A 19776-nucleotide genomic window follows, 5' to 3' on the forward strand; every position below is an offset into this window, starting at 1 on the left:
TTCCATTTGCAGCAACATGGATGGACTTGGAGGGTATTATGCTAAGTCAAATAAGTCAGACAGAGAATGACAAATACTATGTGGTATCAACTTATACGTGGAATCTAAAAAATAAAACGAACTAGTGAATATAACAAAAAAGAAACAGACACAGATATAGAAAAGAAACTTGTGGTTACCAGTGAGGGGAGGGAAGGGAGGAGGGACAAGATAGGGGGAGGGGATTAAGAGGTACAAACTACTATATATAAAATAAATAAGCTACAAGGATGTATTGTACAATACAGGGACTATAGCCAATATTTTATAATAACTATAAAAGGAATATAACCTTTAAGAGTTTTGAATCACTATAATATAGTGATATTATAGTGATATAATATATACCTGCATATAATATTGTACATATATAATATATATATTTAAAATATTGTAATTTTATATATACTTATCAAAAAACAGATTCAAAGGAGAGAGTGGAAAATAAAGGAAAAATACTCTCCCAGAACATATTATAAAGAGAGAAAGAGAAGAATTAAAGAGGAGATACAGAATCTGATTAAAAGAATTTTCAGAAAGAAAGAGAGCCAAGAAAGTGAAGTATACCTACAAAGAAACAGTAGGATAAAAATGTTCAGACCTAAAGAGAGACACATGAACCTTCCCACTGAAATACCTACCCTACATTTATATTTCCTCTTCTCTCCTCTTTTTGCCTGTTCCCCCACTCTCTCTTTCTCCCTCCACTAAATAGGTGATGTAAGTTAAATCCTCACTTATCATAAGAGGAAGTTCATAAAATATCTAAAGTGGAAAAATAGTAGAATTGAAACCAATGAAATTTTTCTCTTGGGAAAGAGATGTTGACTAGATAGAGGATGGATGGTAGGCAAGTGTTTTGGGTTTTGTTTTTGTTTTTTCTGTTATAAGCTATCTATGTTATTTCATTTTTTAAAATCAAGCATATGTTTTACTCTGATTCTTAAAGATGTAACAAATATTTAAATAAAATATTTAAATAAAATTTAAATACATCTGCTAAGACAAACAGTTGATTAAAATTGTAAAGTGGGAAAAGAAAAACTCAATAACCTCCAACCCCTTGTTCTCCAACCTATTCCCCAAACTTTTGGTGGTCCCTTTTTTCATTCCTTCCTTCTCCATTCAGGCCCCCAGGGTCTCCCCGTCTGCAGTCTGATCTCAAGACAAGGTTCAGAGTTTAATTAACAAACTTTAGTCTTTGCAAAGTGAACTAAGCCTTAAATTCAAGTTCTTAGGTGTGGAAAGAGCGAGTTCTCTTTGCTGACATCTTTAACATCACCTGGGTCCTGTATGTTAAGGGCAGCCCTGATGACATATTTAGTTCAGAACAGAGAAACAAGCAGGGAGATGGCAGTTAACGTTACTGAATCACCTGTTTGGTGACAGAGTTTCTTGTTCTGCCGATCCATTGTTATGCTTAGGAGGTCCATGAATTTCCTCAAATTGAACCTAATTAATTCATTTGTTTTATACATCTATGTGGGTTCTCCCCTTCCCCAGGAGAAAGTCTAGAGTTTTATGAAAATCTCAAAGGATTCCTTGACTAGAAAATGTACAAGCACTATTGACAGGCATGCCCTCATTTAATCCTTTCCATAACCTTCAAGGTAATGGAAGAAGACAAATAACATTTGAGCATGTATTATGTTTATATATTTATCATTTAATTTTTCCAGTACTCCCATGAGTTCAATGTTATTATTCCAATTTTAACAAGGTCAAAAGAACAGGGGATCAAGTTGGTACTCAAACTTATGTCTATTTGGGAGACCCATGCTTTTTCTAGTATGTACATACTTATCTGTTTATTTAGTTATTAGATAATTAATTTTTTCCACTTGGGGAGAAAATGGAGTAAGTTTTGTGGGGAAGTACTATGTTTGGCCATAATGATCTGCATAGCAAGAAAGGTGACCATTATACTGTTCCGAGTGCTCCCTGGGTTTAAAGTGCTCTGATGTGGGCACTCAGAAATCTCCAGCATGTTGACATATGCACACTACTATATATAAAATAGACAATTAATAAGAACCTACTGTATAGCACAGGAACTCTACTCAATACTCTATAATGTATAGATTTTCTGGGAAAAGAATCTAAAAAAAAGAGTAGATATACATATATATATATATAATTGATTCACTTTGCTATACACCTGAAACTAACACAACATTGTAAATCAACTATACTCCAATAATAATTTAAAACAAACAAACAAAAAAGAAATCTCCAGGACTTCCCTGGTGGCACAGTGGTTAAGAATCCTCCTGCCAATGCAGGGGACATGGGTTCGAGACCGGGTCCAGGAAAATCCCACATGCTGTGGATCAACTAAGCCCATGCACCACAACTACTGACGCCCACGCTTCTAGAGCCTGTGCTCCGCAACAAAGGGAAGCCACCACAATGAGAAGCCCGCGCACGCAACAAAGAGTAGCCCCCGCTCTCCGCAACTAGAGAGAGCCCGCAGGAAGCAACAAAGACCCAATGCAGCCAAAAATAAATAAATAAATGTATTTAAATAAAAAAGAAGAAAAGAAAAGAAATCTCCTGCATGAACAGGCACCTGAGAGACAGGCAGACCAGTGGTTCATGGGCTACTAGCACTGCTTGCTTTCTGTGTATAATAACATAAATGTTCACACTCTGTAAAACTAGAGAAAGAAACAAGAAAGGGAAAAAGCTGTGACACACTGAAGACACTTTTCATTTTTTAAAACAAACCTAGACTCAAGACTGCTATCTTCAGCATTGAACACAATTAAAATTGAGTTGCCAAAAACAGAAATGAAGTTGCCAAATGGGCCTGAAATCTCAATGGTGCTCCCTTAGCAAACACAGCAGCAGCTGCCCCAAATCCATTGCTGGGCACCTGCTTTGTATTCAAGATAGATAGTCCCTCAACTGCACTATCTTAGCTAGTTTTTCTTACCATTCTTGTTCTTTAGGAAACATTGAAAGTAGTTAAAAAGTAAGAAAACCACTCTTAAAATCCCTATAATATTTGGTTAAAAAAATACACAAGAAAAACCTTTTCAATTGATTAATTTCCTAATTAACAACTATTAACCCCATGGGGTCTTCCTTCTCTTGGCAAACTAAATGAATTCGTAGTCATGGCAGGAATATTAAATATATATATATATATATATATATATATATATATATGTCAGGTTCTCAGATTAGGTTTATTTCATAGGTACACAAGCTTTTTGTCAATTTGGATGAAAATATGGAAATTAAACTGTCAGTTGGCTGGTAAATCAACCTCACAGTACCTGTAAACTTAAGTTACTGATGAGTTTAAAAACGATCTTGTCTAGCTTGTCAGGCCAAGGATGCATCTTTTCTACAGTTTCTTAGAGATGATTCCTCTTGCTTTTTTAAATTGGAATATATTGGACATATAACATTTAAGGTGTACAGCTTGTTGATTTGATACATTTATATATTGTAATATGACTGCCATTGTAGCCATAATTAGCACCGCTACCATGTCATATAATTATCATTTCTTTTTAGTGGTTGGAATAATTAAGAACTAGTCCCTTGGCAAGTCTGATGATTATAATACAATATTGTTGTCTATATTCACTATACTGTGTATTAGATCTCTAGGACTTACATATTATTCATTGCAAGTCTGTGTTCTTAAATAACATCTGTCCTTCTCCCTCTCCCCTCACTGCCCCAGTTTCCTGGTAACCACCATTTTACTTTCTGTTTTTATGAGTTTGGTTTTTTTTGATCCACATATAAGTAATATCATACATTATTTGTCCCTCTGTGTCTGGCTTATCTCACTTAGCATACTGTCCTCAAGGTCTACCCATGTTGTTGCAAATGGCAGGATGTCCTTTGTTTCTTATAGCCAGATAATATTCCATTGTGTGTGTGTGTGTGTGTGTGTGTGTGTGTGTGTTTGTATCTCACATCTTCTTTATCCATTCATCCATTGGTGGGCACTTAGGTTGTTTCCATATCTTGGCTATTGAGAGTAATGCTGCAATAAACATAAACATAGGTGTGCATACATCTCTTCAGTATCCTATTTTCACTTCCTTTCGGTATCTGCCCAGGAGTGGAATCGTTGGATCATATGGGAGTATTATTTTTAATATTTTAAGGAAAATCCATATTGTTTTCCATAGTGGCTGAACCAGTTTACATTCCAACTAGTGGTGTACAAGGATCAATAGTCCACATCCTTGCTAACAGTTATCTTTTTTCTTCTTGATGATAGCCATTCTAACAATTGTGAGGCGATATCTCATTCTCATTTTGATTTCCCTGATGATTAGTGATGTTGAGCATTTGTTCATGTACCTGTTGGCCATTAGGATGTCTTCTTTGGAAAAATGTCTATTTAGTTCTTCTGCCCATATTTTAATCACTTGTCTTTTTGTTATTGAGTTGTATGAGTTCTTTATATATTTTGGATATTAACCCCTTATCTAATATAGGGATTTCAAAAATATTCTCCCATTCTGTATGTTGCCTTTTCATTTCATTGATTGCTCTTTTGCTGTGCTTTTAAAGTTTGATTTAATCCTACACATTGATTTTTGCTTTTGTTTTTTGTGCTTTTGATGTCATATCCAGAAAAAACATTGTCAAGACCAATGTCAAGGAGCTTCTTGCCTATGTTTTCTTCTAGGAGTTTTATAATATCAGGTCTTATGTTTAAGTGTTTGATCGATGTTACATTAATTTTTGTGAGTGTTATAAGATAGGAGTTCAATTTTGTTGTTCTGTATGTGTTTATCTGGTTTTCCCAGCACCACTTGTTGAAGAAGCTGTCCTTTCCCCATTGGATGTTCTAGGCTTCCTTATCAAATGTTAGTTGACAGTACATTTAGGGGTTTTTATCTGGGTTCTCCATTCTGTTCCATTAGTCTGTGTCTATTTTTGTGCAAGTACCATATTGTTTTGATTACTATAGCTTCAAAGTATAGCTTTAAATCAGGAAGTGTGATTTCTAGCTTTGTTCTTCTTTCTCACGATTACTTTGGCTATTCAGGGTCTTTTGTGGTTCCATACAAATTTTAGGATTGGTTTTTCTTTTCCGTGAAGAATGCCATTGGAATTTAGATAGGGATTGTGTTGAATCTGTAGATGGCTTGGGGTAATATGGACAGTTTAACAATATTAATTCTTCTGACTCATGAATATGAGATGTCTTTCCATTTGTGTCTTCTTCAATTTCTTTCAACAAAGTCTTACAGTTTTTGTTGTACAGAAATTTCACTTCTTTGATTAAATTTATTCCTAGGTATTTTATGGTTTTTGATGCTCTTGTGAATGGGATAGTTTTCTTTATTTCTTTTTCAGATGTTTCAGACTATTAGTGTATAGAAATGCAACTGATTCTGTATGTTGATTTCATATCCTGCAACTTTACTGAACTCATTGATTAGTTCCAACAGCTTTTTGGTTGAATCTTTGAAATTTACTATACAAAATCATATCATTTGCAAATAACAACAGTTTTATTTCTTCCTTTCTGATTTAGATGCCTTTTATTTCTTTGCGTTGTTTAATTTCTTTAGCTAGGACTTTCAGTACTGTATTGAATAAGAGTGGTGGGAGTGGGCATCCTTGTCTTGTCCCCGATCTTAGAGGGAAAACTTTCAATTTTTTGCCATTGAATACAATGTTAGCTGTGGGTTTGTCATATATGGCCTTTTTTATGCTGAAGTATGTCCCTTCTATACCCAATCTGTTGAGTGACTTTATAGTGGGTTGTGCTTTCGTTAATGAGGGTACAGTGGTAACTTTGGTGACATTAGCAGTAATCACCAGAGACAGAAAATTATAGATATGTTATGGAAGCCTAAAGAACTAGAGCTAGTTCTCAAAGACACTTGTAATACCCCCTGGAGACTCCTAGAAACATTTGGGCAAGGGTGACTTGGAGTCCCCACACATCAGGTTGGGATGTATCTGTAGACATACTATTTTGTTACAGCTCTTTGGATCCACTTTTAACCCTCAGGCTGGGGTAACCTAGGGTATATACACATAGGCTCAATTGCTGGGAAGTACTTGCCAGCCTCCAACTTACACCATTGTTTATTCTGTATAACTCCAGAGGGTAGTCATATGAAAACCCTTCAAATATTTGTAGACAATTAGGAGACCTTTCCTAAATATGAGATTCTACAATCTATACCTACCCTTCATCTCATTAACTTCACCATTTTCTTGTCTGCCATGGGTCCCATACATCAGACGTGTTCTGTGCATCAGAATCACCTGGGACACTTTTTATAAATACAAAATACATATTCTGGGTCCCTTCGCTAGGTATTCTGATTTAGTAGGTCTAGGATGGGAGCCATAAATCTCTATTTCTAAACAGATGATTCTTATGTCACTGATCAAACCTTGGCATTGTTATTGACAGTTTTACCTTATTGGTTTCTCTACTTTGAAAATACGAATCTAGTGAATGATGTGGTATTCCACGAAGGTATCTGTATTTCATATATGGACTCACTTGTTAGAGTCCAACACAATTGTATATCATTTCTTTACCCAGATTCTATCAATGCAGACTTGAATTGCCTTAGCTTTTTATCAGTCTCTGATGATTCATTATGACTTTGTAATCATCATTACTATGTAATAAATTAAAATTCATATGTTGTATTTGCATAAATAACTTTTGGTCTATTCATTCTGTACTTGTACAGTTTATATTTTGAACCTAAAAGGAAAAGTTTCCACTTCCCTTTGAAATTTTATCTTGATTTGATTCACAGAGGTCTTTTAGAATCGTCAGGAGTTTAAGTAATATACATGCTCTCCTTCCCAGTTTTGTATTATATGCGAACTATAGAAGCATGCTTCCTATGGCTTCATATAAATTGCTAATAGGAATTTTGTATAGGTTAGGACAAGAGCACAGAATTCGAGAAAGGCTTGCACGAAGGCACTGTATCTGTCTCCTATTGGTGCTGTAACAAATTACTGGAAACTTAGTGACTTAATGCAAAACAAATTTATTATCTTATAATTCTGGAGGTCAGAAGTCTAAAATAGGTCTCACTGAGGCTAAAATCAAGGTGTTGGCAGGGCTACGTTCTTTCTGGAGGGTCTGAGAGAATCAGTTTTCTTGCCTTTCCAGCTTCTAGAGGCTGCCTGCAGTCCTTGGCTTCTAGCCCATGCATTCCTTGGCTTTTTGCTTCAAAGCAAATAATACTGGTCAAGTAATCACTCAGGTTCTGACTCTTCTGCTCCCTTCTTCCCCAGGTAAAGAACCTTGTGATTATGTCTAGTGTTGGATAATCCTGTCTAATTCTTAAAGTCAACTGATTAGCTACCTTAATTCTCCCTTGCTCTGTAACATAACATATCCACGGGTTCTGGGGATTAGGTTGAGGATGTCTTTGGTATTGTGCCCACCATAGGCATCAATAATAAGAATTCCCTGAAGGTATTAGATTTTTCCGATTGCAAAGCCTCTTTCCATCTACTGTATTGACTTATTTCATGCTCACTCTTCCCTGTGTGCTGTAAAAGGCAGCTGTTATTAGACCCATTTTAGAGATGAAGAATACAAAGCTCTAAGAATATGAAAGCTCCCTTAAGGTAAAAGTCACTAAGTGGTGGGGTTGGGACCAGAGTCCAGGTATTTTATTCCTGGCCCAGTGATTTTTATAATCATTTAACCAGCTATGAATCCACCTAATGTCTTGTCATCTAATATTTCCCCATATTTGTCACAAGAACATCATGAAAGACATTGTCAGATACACATTTTTCTATGTCACTGCTCTAATCAAGAGGCCAAGTCACTTATCAGAGAAGGAAATAAAGTTTAATTTTTCAACATACAGCACTCATCATACCTCCTAAGGACAGCTGCTTCTCTTTTCCTTTTATTTATTGATTTTTTTTTTTTTTTGAAGACCATGAAGACAACTTAAAGTCCAGCCTCAGATAGTATTACAGGTTGATGACCATCTTACTGGTCTGAAGAATCCGCAATACACCTTTTATGCATTTGGATATTCTCTTCAGAATTCCTCAAACCTGCTGGAAGCTCAAGCTTCCTTCCATTGTTTGAAGGAACAGAGACTGAAACAGTAACCCTTTCAGGAGGCTGAAAATCCTCAAGGTTCTAATCTATCGTCTATCTCTAGAGAGGCTGTCTGTCCCTCCTTTTGTTTCTTCTCTGTGTCACCGTTTTTCACTTGCCCAGTTGTTGATACCAATTTGATTCCGTTCTGCCTCTTCAAGAACTTCCCTTTCTTGGCTTCCTTCCTGTATGATTTCTTTCCAACCTATCCCAGAAACCTTCAGCCTGTTTAATGAGCGCCTCCATGGAGACACATACTTAAAGTGCCTTTCTTTTCTCATCAAGCGAAGAGACCAGATTGCATTCACAGCGAGCAAAATCGTGTGCTCAAGAGCCCCGGATAGGCAGATGCAAACAGCTGCAGCAGTCGCAGCAGCATTATTGTTCTTACGTATTGAGGACACAGGGCTAGGTAGGTTGTATCAACCCCATTTCATTTTCCACTGCAGCCACTCCTTTCCAATTCCTTCATTTCCATCACAAGTCTGGTTAAGAGTCTCCCTCTGGGAATCTGCATTTTGTGTTTCTCTTTTTAATCTTCTTCTTTCCCCTGCTGCCCCTCCCTTAGGGCATCTCCCAGGGTCCTGCCCTCTTTTTTTTTTTTTATCCTGTCCCTCTCTGGGATCTCATCTCTTCTCATGATTTCTCCTTTGATCTGGACCTAAACATCTGACTCCCTATAACTTTCCAGTATTGACTGAATCTTAGCATACCTAAGATGGAAATCTTCAGCAGCCCTAGATGGCTTGTTCTCATGAGTTCAGTCTCTTATAATTTTGTCAGAGCTACCCACATAACATCTTTGTTTCACCCCCTCTCCTCCCTACCTATAATAATTTCTCCCCCAATATTATAGCTATTACTTTCTCCCCTACCTCCATAGTATCTGCTGCATTTGGTCCATTTCCCCTGCTGTCATCCTGGCTCAAAAACGTATTATATGCTGCATGATTGCAATAATCTAACTCAGTGATTCTCAACCCTGGTTGCACATTAGAATCACCTGGGGGGAGCTTTTAAAAAAAAAAAGTTCTTAGGTCTGGTTCTAACCTCAAAGATTCTGATTAAATTGGGCTGGGGTGGGACCCCTACATGATTTTTTTTTCTTTACTCCCCAGGCAATTGTAATATGCAGCTAGGATTGAGAACCACCAGTTAACCTTCCATTTCTCCCCATATTTAATCCATTTTGCATGCTAGATTATGATTCTAAAGGGTTCTTTCTTTATATATACCCACTCTAAAACTTTAAATACACCAACACCTATGTGATAATTTTCAAACTGTTCAGTTTAACTTCTGCTGCCGCATAATCTGACCCCACCTAACCCACCCAATTAGCATGAAGCCATAATCAACTAATACTTCCTCTCCTGACCCTGCCTTGTCATTTTCTGCCTTCGTACATCGTTGATACTCTTTCCTTGCATTCATTTCTGCCTACTGAGAATATGTTTAACATTTCTATATTTCCAACCCAAAGTCTTTCTCTACTTTGCCACCTGATCACATTTTCCCCTAAAATCCAAATCATTTCTCATTTACACCAGTCTTTGGGCACTTTTCACTATAGCCTAGTGGTTGAAAGATTAGGCCTTTGCAGTGGATAGAACTGCTTCAAATCCCAGTGTCTCTGCTTCCTACGATGTGACTTTGGGGTGTCGTGGAATCTCCATGAGTTTTGTTTCTACATCTGTTAAATGAGATTACCCATCTCTTAGAGTTGTCTGAGGATTAGGTTAAATGAAATCATATATGGAAAATGTCTCACACATAGAAGTGCCAGATAAATGTTAGCTATTTATTATTTTTATTATTATTATCCTTGTTTGTGTACATGTGCCATCACCCCAAATAGATAAGAAGACGTTGGAATAAAAGACAGAATCTTACAAAACCTCTTATACTCATAGTGTCTAATGTTGTTCCTTGAACATGGTAAGTGTTCAACATGATTGTTTAATAAGAATTTATAAATAATTCTAAATATATCAAATGCAATTTAAGTAACCATGACCTCTAGCCTGGCTGTAGTGCTCTTTGGTGACAGACTGTATATAAAATTGTGGGTTTTAGCTTATCTTTTATAGCACAACTTTATAAAAGCGATATAAAAACACCTTTTTCAGCACTTTAAAAGGTTTACAATTCCCTGGATGTAGTTCTAATCTCACTCTTTCCAGGTCCCTAAATACCCTGAGATTCTGCCAAATATATGTGGTCCGTCTTCCCCAAAATGAATGGGCATCTGATCCTACCAAAGATGGACCAGCAACATGAAGTGGAATTAATTCATTTGAGGCCAATTTCCTGGGGTTTATTTATTCTTTTCCAGGAAAGCATTGGCAAGTGGGGCATTTCTTATTTGAATACATCTGTGATTAAACTCTGTGCAAACATATTTCCAACCAGATTATATAAAGAATGCTCAGGGTTTGGCTTTGGTCACTCCAGAAATCAGCATACCAGCTACTTACTTCACGAGGCTTTAGGTCAGAGAGTCTAGTTTAAGATATTTCTCTCTTCCAGCTTATTCTTTTAGGATTTTCTCTCCTTTTCTTATGCTGCTTTCTCCTAACCCATATCAGAAGAGCTAATTCTGAAAGGCTAATCCAGAATCAATTTGCCTTTTAATACAATGAACATTATATCAACTGACAGGAAAATTTTGCCAAATGCCAAGAGTAATCAAACCTAAAACCACACACACACACACACACACACACACACACACACACACACTGTAATGGACTGAATTGTGCACCTGCTAAATTCATATGTTAAAAGGCTAACCCCAATGTAACTATATTTGGAAATAGGGTTTTTGAGGAGGTGACTAAGGTTAAGTAAGGGTGGGGCCCTACTTCAGTAGGACTGGTGTCCTTATAAGAAGAGGATGAGACCCCAGGGATCTCTCTCACACACAGAGAAAAGGCATGTGAGAACACAGCAAGAAAGTAGCCGCCTAGAAACCAGGAAGAGAGAACTCAGTAGAAACCAACCTGACAGCACTTTGATCTCGAACTTCTAGTGTCTAGAAATGTGAGAAATTCATTTCTCTTTTAAAATCACCCCATCTGTGGAAGTTTGGGATGGCAGCCCTAACACACAAATATGTACACTCACACTCACATTGATACACGCACATAACAAAAGCAAAATTTTCAAAACTTTATTTTCTGGGAGGAAGATGCCAGTTTTCACCTCCCCCAACCTTCTAGTCAGCCACTACCATTGGCCGGTCCCAGCCTCCTTGACTCTCTGCCTGTGACCCTAAAACGTTATCAGCTACAGTAAACTTTAACAATCCTATACATACGGTTTTCCTCTTAAACCTAGAGTACACTGAGGACATGGCCATCCGTAACTCTGGGGAAAGTTCTTCTGAATTGCTGTATTTTTCCAGACGACTCATTGTTAACCCAGTCCTTTGAGGGATTTTTGAATTTCAAAACCTTTCTAAATATGCTATATACTTCCATGCCATCTTAACATTAGGTGAAATGTGGTTCCATCTCCCATTTACTCAGGATCATTTCTGTGAAATGCTGCTAATGAAGCTAGAGATACATACAGAGGTGGATGTTGAGGTTTTAATAACAGACACTCACTTATATGTCAGTGACTGCTTTAATCTGCTTACATATATTCACCCATTTAATCCTCAAAACCACAGGTCCGAAGTAGGTACTACTGTGGTCCTCATTGTACAGACCAGGAAGCGAAATCCCAGAAGGATCCTAAGGGGTAGTAAGGGGGAGAAGCTGAGCTTTTATTTTTTATTTTTTTAACTTTGAATTTCCAAATCAAAGGTATCTATATTTTTTAAGCTTTTTATTTATTTATTTAGCTGCTTTGGGTCTTTGTTGCTGTGCGTGGGCTTTCTCTGGTTGCGGTGAGAGCAGGGGCTACTCTTTGTTGCGGTGCGCGGGCTTTTCATTCCGGTGGCTTCTCTTGTTGTGCAGCACGGGCTCTAGGTGTGCGGGCTTCAGTGGTTGAGATGCGTGGCCTCCGTAGTTGTGGCACACGGGCTTAGTTGCTTTGAGGCATGTGGGATCTTCCCGGACCAGGGATCGAACACGTGTCCCTTGCATTGGCAGGCAGATTCTTAACCACTGCGCCACCAGGGAAGCCGGAAGCTGAGCTTTTAAAATGAGGCCGCGATGGCTCTAGAGCCCATGCACTCAGCCATGATTGCTTTTACTGCCTTTACGGAAGACCGAGATGTGAAACCCAGCAGGGGAGAAACACCAGCCATAACCCCAAAGTCTACTTTCTTGGCAAATTCTTTGATGTCAGCTAATGTTTAGATAGTTGACTCCTGTTCATAAATGTCACACAAAGCTTATGCAGGTGCAGCAGCTTCTGGGCAGTGTAGTGGAGCTGGGCTCTGCGTAAGACACGAGTGACTCAGAAGTTGGAGCACCGCTGTCCCCGCTGGAGTTCATGGTACCGGGACTTCCATTGTCTTCTCAATTTTTGTGTGGATCCTTCCACCTGTCAGGACAATTCAGATCATTAGCTGTCACTGCAGCATCCTGAATATGCCAGGTCACATTCGTGGGTGTGCTACAGAGTGGACAGCTCCGAACTTTAAAAAAAAGTCACACTGCTTAGCACTGAGATCTTGGTTTCTAATGTCATTCTTCTGTAAAAGGAACCAGTGTTCTTCAGAGAAACGACTGAGTCTAAGACTGGGAAAGTACATATACAGGATGAGCCTGAAGCCTCTTGTAGTGCCAGAAAGTAAGAAAGTGTCCAAAACAAAGAAACAAACCCACAGTGAGGGCGGGATGTCACAGAGACACAGGAGCCAACTAAAGGAGCGCCCAGTGGCCAAAGCTGGAATCATCTGAGCAACAAAATAAATAAAGTAATATTAGATTATAATCCAAAGTATAAAATAAGTATCTATGAGTCCATGCTCATGTAAATAAATGACTGAATAAACGGGAGAGAAGACACAAATTTCCTATACAGATGAATTCCAAATAAATGATGAAGCTAGTTCATCTTAAAGGAGAGGGGGCATAACTCCCCACTCTGTAAGTGTGGACTGTGCTTAGTCACTTCCTTCTAAAGAGTACCGTATTGAAAGAATAACTTCACAATGGAGAAACTAGACAAACACAACCTCTGCCAGATGATCAAGGTCAACATCGATGGTGATAAGTCATATTGATATAACGTACCATAGGTATAATGTGATGAAACTGGCCTCTGCGGTCCTCCGGCCAAAAACACATTACCTCATTACCCCATTCTGATCAGGAGAAAAACATCAGACACATCCCAGTTGAGGGATATTCTACAAAGTCCCTAACCAGTACTCCTCAGGGCTGTCAAGGTCATCCATGAAAGGAAACTCTGAGAAACTAAGACGACATGATGATTAAGTGTAATGTGGTACTGGGGATGGGATTCTGAAACAGAAAAAGGACGTTATATAAAAACTAAGGGAATCTGAATTAAGTATGTACTTTAGGTAATAATAATGTATTGATATTGGTTCAATGACAAAGGTACTTCCTAATATAAGATGTTAATAATAGAGAAGACTAGACGTGAGGTATATGGGAATTCTTGTGCTATCTTCATAATAGTTCTGTAAGTCTAAAATTATTCCAAAGTTGTTTATTTTTTTTAAGTCACTTTGCAGGACATCTGTTGCCCAGGCGAAGCTGCCCAGAGATGCAGTCACGTGATCACCCATGCTCTAGACAGCAGCTCCTTGGGTTCAGATGGAACCAGCCTATTTCCCCTCCTCTCCTTTGCCCTCCTCCCAGATGCCTGGGGTATCTGTATGTTCCCCCACCTCAAAGTTTCTTGGACACTTGGTGCATACTCTGTGTTTTTCTAGTTATAATGTCTTCAATTTTAATGATGTGATTAGATACTTAGGTAAAAGGAATACCTTATAAGTCCTGTTTCTCACCAATGCCTCCCCAAAGGTTCTTATTGGTGGCTCTGATATTGCAGCATCGTCACTTCCACTCAAACAAGATTCAGCTCAAACTGTTTCCTAAAATTCTATCTAGCTGTCTATGGTCCTGTTTCAGTCTGAAATGCCAGGACCAACCTTTAAAACAAAATCAGATCAGAATACTAGGCCCTTTCCAAAGGCCTTGGCTCATGGAAATGAGTGTCCGTGTGACTTTTCTTTTTGTCTCTGGGAACCACTCATGTAATGGACAGAGTTCTAATTCAACATTAAGAGGTGCTGGCCCTCAGTTTCCCATGACACAGAATCCACACACATACAGAAAACTGACAGCTTATGATTATTGTCTTTTCTCAGTTTTAACGCCACTCAGGGAAAATTGATCTATCTTGATCCCGTCCAACTCAGTAGCATGACACACAGAAGGGGACGTCCTCACCAGTTGTGAACTGGATCGCAGATAACGTGATTACCAAAAAAAAGCTTGTTTATGATTTACTTATCAAATAGAAAAGTAGTGTAGATTCAAGTTCACCCGATGTAATCCAGTACTATGCCCGTCACAGTGGAGGGGAGACAAAGTGTACTCGCAAGCGGCTTTACTATTAGCAAGTCAAGACACTTTGATAATTCAGAGGAATTTTATAAAAATTCTTGCCTTCAGGTTTGAGTCCTATCTTCTGATTTATGGAAAGTCCATATGCAGTGGGGTTTGTCCTCACCCCCCTACTCAGTAGGCATAGATGCTGCACTCTGGGCATTTGGGGCTTCCCCACAGCTGCCCCTTTCACCATCACTGTAGGAAAAAACCGTCACCTTGGATATCTCTCTCTTCTCTGCGGATCAGATGCCCACAAGGCAGTCAGACTTGTGTATTCCCCCTCTCTCCTCTTGAATCAGCGTGGATCATCAATCCTGTCCTTGTACACATTTACATTTTTACATTCGACAGGTGTGTGCGTGAGAGGGTATGCAGGGGGCGGGGGGAGAGAGAGAGGTGGCGGCTGGCTGGATGGCATATTGGCTCTTTGCGTAGAGCAGACATTTTCCATGCCCAAGCTGGGCCTCCTCTGTGTTAGGCTTAGAGAGTCTCTGAGACTTCCTAGCCAGGAGCTGCTTTACCAAACACTGCCTTTTGTTGTTCCTGGTTATAGTGACTGCTGTCCCGCAGGAAGCAGGGAACCTTCCTGCCGTGTGGACATGAACACTCCTCTTCCCTGCATTCTAACATGCTTTTTGAGAAGGTGAGAGGGAAGTGACAGGACCGCAGCAATCTTGCTTCACGCCCGGCATGACCATCAGAGCAGGTCTTGTCTGGGAACATCACTGTGTGTATCGCACAGAGAAAAGTTTAGGAGTTCACGTTCCAGGTCCCCATACTGAGACACAAATGTGCTTCCTTCTACACCAAGCAGAGCCAGCCTGTGCATTGAAGAGCTCCTTCCCGTACTGCAATGGAGATCCCTCACTCATCCCTCTGCACCACACAACTCTTTTATGTTTCTACATCACCAGCTTTTTTCTTCTCCACCCACAGACAGCCTGTGGGCTCCGCACTGTCTTTGTCACCAGATATGATTTCTGTGATGCCTCTACCCTGACCGCAGCTGTTCCCTCGCAGAAGTTCTTCCTTGTCTCATCGCATTTTCTGCATCTCCTGGTCTTCGGAGACACCACCCTCTGTTCAGTGCTGCTTAATCCCGTGTGGTTAACTGACCCAGTGAAGCATGGTTAGGTCTCTGTCTCTTTTGGCTTTGTTTGTTTTATGCTGGATGTTGAAGGGTTGATTTTCTTTACCACCCAAAACTTTTTCCTTCCTGCTGCTTCTGTGGATGAAGCAATTCCAAAAGCTTTAGGGGTACATTATTACCTCCCTTTCCAGATCTGCTTTTCTGTCTAAAATTTCAAAAAATACTAACATTTTTAGTTCAGGTATTGAGAGTTGGTTTTATAGTGCTGTCTAGGGCAGGAACCTTTAAGTTTTCGTTGGCCACTGACATTATACGCTAGATGAGCGTATCGTACTAACCTGGGCAAAGAGCAGGAAACCGAGAAAATAAGACACAGGACAGGTAAGATTTTTAAGGGAAAAGGGATAGTTGTCAGCACTTAAAAATATTAAAATAAAAATACATCTAAAAATATTATTAGTTAAATGAACAACATAAATAGAGTGTAGGAAGTGCTTTAGAGTCACCTGCAAGGGACCAAGAATTATAATGTCTCCTTCAGAATAGTCTGCCAGGTATCAAATGGTCACAAGGCTCCTTCGCTTTATAGTGACTGCAAATACAACTGCAAAGACATACAACTGCAAGTACCGTTGGTCTAAGAACAAGTCACGTTTTGGTACCATTGGCTAATGATCACATACCTTGATGGCAAACAAGATCGTATCAATAGACGAATTTGAGATGTTAGATTAATCGTGTGTTTACTTAGCTATCTGTCTTTGTGTCTCCCAGCTTTCATTTTTCTTGCCATCGTGGACTTGAGAAATGACCCCTGAGGTCCCTTCACATTTTAAGATGTTGTGATTCTAGGAAACATTTTATCAAGGCTGCTCACAAGTTACAAAGATCATTTTTTACTCACCAAACGGGAGCATGATCTGTACTGAGTTTAGCCTCTACTCTCTGCCCAGATCAGTCCTCTGTAGACTTGCCGGAGAGTCATGAATGGACAAAGGGAAGCCATCAGGTGGAAGGGAGAAGGGACACACCAGATATCTATCAAGAGAGAAATTAGCTCCAACGAAATATTTGCAGGGTCTGGGGAGAGTAGACTAAAACGGCAAAGCCCAACCCCACTTCTCTTCCTACTTCTCCCCCATCCACTTCTGCTCTGCTGTGAACAGCCTTTTGCATGTGTGTGTGGACACCTTAAGCTGCACTTCCAAGCTCTACCATCATCTCCTCTACCTGTCCCTCTCCTGGGTTACCCCTCATGCCTAGGGTTGTGCGTGCTGAAAGCGTTGTCTATCCTAAGGAAGAGGGACCTGGTGGAGAAGGCCTAGCAAAAGTACTAGAATCATCTAGACAAGGAATTGCAAAGTCCCAATTACCAGGAGTGGGATCTGAAAGGAGAGGCTAGGGAGAGGTGTTTCTTCTTTGCCCCGTTCTCCTAGTGAGTAGTACTACTGGTCGGGGGCTGGAGAAGGGACCTCCGTAACACAGGGCCCAGGGCAGCCAGCCTGCTTGCCCAGGTCTTAGGCTGAGTCATCTGTAGTCCCACTTGTAACAGGAAAGTAGAAATATAGTTGTTCAAATAGTATCCTGGCTATGCCATGCATCAAGAAATACAGCAACGATGGCAAACGTGTGCTAAAACACAACCTAAAAAAGCCTAACGGCAGACAATATAGAATTCTTTACCCTAAAGCGAAAGAATGGTGGGCTGGATTAGCCAGAGTACATAGTTACCATCAAACCATTGTAGGTTGGTTTGGGGATATGTGAAGATGACTATATGGTGTTACATTTGACTGTAGCTCTGAGTGTAGAATCACCTTATTTGAAATTAAATCGCGTAGCCAGACAACAAAAATCTCACGCTGAAGCAACAGGGCGATAGGCCAAGCCTCCATATTGTGCCCTTCAGCTTAAATGTCTTGCGGCTTCCAGCTCTATTTCTGGGAAAGAACAGGCTAGGTTATCTCTAAATTCCCTTCTAATGTTATGATTCTCCAATTCAAGGAACATTTATGTAGCATTTGCTGTTTGTGCCATGCCAGGTCATTTCACATATCCTCTGTCAATTTCACCTTTTCTGGGAAATATCATTAGCTCTGCTTAAAGGTGAGGCCATGAAGACTCAGAAACGTAAAAGGACTTGGTATAGAGCTCAGAGCTATGTATGCACAGAGGCGATTCTTGAACACAGACCCTTCCTTTATCTCCAGGTCTGGAGGCCCTACAGCTACAGCGTGGTGTCCTCCCAAGTCCCCTGATGTCACAGCCTAGGGCAGAGCAAGCTCTTGGAGAATAAGGACTTAGTTCATGAATGTATCACCAGTTACTAGAACGTTATCAGCACTCAAAGAACACGACTACTTGAATAAACCAACAACTGTAGAGTTGCTGGTACCCATCCACCTACGAAATTAATGGAATATTTTGACGTGAACACTTTCTTTCTAAATTCACCCTTATTTTATACAACATTCTGGGCAACAGTCAACACAAATCCTGGCTTTGTGCGATGCGTTTCTCTGCTGCCTTGAGGATCTATCTTTTCAGTTAATATTTTTTAAAGGATGTTTTCTCCCAGCGTTCTCCCATCGATATCCATTTGATACTGCTTTCGCCAATCTTTTTCTGACTTAACAGTATCAGGCGTTAACACGTCTATCTGGTAGACAAAACACTGTTAGTCTAAAAAATTTATAGCTTCTCTGCTACGCCATAGATCCAGATTTTATCAACACCATCAGCTGCTCTTCTATTTGTTTTATACTTACTTTAATTTCTTTCTTAGGCTCATAGCTTTGGAAGACTCCTTCAAGATAAGTTTAAAACATTAATGGATTTAAAGAAATAATGAAAAACATAAAGAGATGATATCAAGTTAATAATAATACACATGGTTCTTAGAGCTGGCAAAAATCATGAAGAGAACGACTGAAATTTGGAAAATACCTTGTAAATCCAACCGCATCATTTTATGGCCAAGGTACAGGGAGGTGAAATGAGTTGCCTAAGGCCCCAGGTTAATTAGTAGAAAAATGAGGACTAGACCCTAAGCCTCCAGGTTCCAGGGAATTTGTTCACCTCAGTAATGCCCCACTTTTAGATTCTGAGCATCATTAACCTGCTCTTATGTGATTCATACCATGAATACATTTTTATCCACCACTGACAAATGTGTAATATTCTAACTCTCAAAATTGAAGTTCCAAAGACAGAAAAGCCCTCTGGTTCCCTCAGAGGAAAAAGCACTCTCAGGTATAATTACAATTTGTGTTTATAATGTGCCTTTCATTAGGGGACCTGAATGAACTCTAGAAAATTGATCTGATGGCTGGTATAATCCTAGTTTTATACATTGAGAAACAATGACCCAGACAGGTTCAGTGAATTGTCTAGGGTTGGCTGGAATGTCAATCACTGAGAAAGAGACAGAATTCAATCTCCAACCCCCACCTCCCCTCTGCGGCTTTGCCTTTCCCATTCAGCCCCTAGCCACTTGCCAGATTTTGAATTACGGGAATCGCCATGAAGTGGGATTCTAGTCCAAGACTCTACTTTGAACCTTTCCAAAGGGCATGTGGGTAAGCGTCCCATCTTGGGGCTTCCTATTTTAGTAGGCTTGCTTGGTTTTTATTACCTGAGTGTATAACTGGGCTTAAATCTGTCACTTATTGTTGACTTTGGTTTTGAATTTATTTTCGTACCCCTGGAGTTCTTTGTCCTGCCTCTTCCCACACAGATGGGGAAATAGCTACCACTACAAAGTCAGATAGGACACACGCTGAGATGTTTACACTCTTACCTGCTCAGAATTCCTAACTGAAACACTTGACTAGCTACTGACCAAAAGAAACCAATAAATAAATTCGTGGTTGAACCATTTATTTCCTACTTTCGCACAGTGGGTCATACAGAATGTTTGGCCTTCCGTTGGCCACAGGAGCTTGGCTCCTATTAATCTGATGTCCTGCAAATGCCCTCTAGTGGTTGAAGGCCCACATGGGCTCCACTCTCCCTCCTGT

This window comes from Leucopleurus acutus (genome assembly GCF_964270905.1).
Source record: "Leucopleurus acutus genome assembly, chromosome: 7".
NCBI lineage: Eukaryota > Metazoa > Chordata > Mammalia > Artiodactyla > Delphinidae > Leucopleurus > Leucopleurus acutus.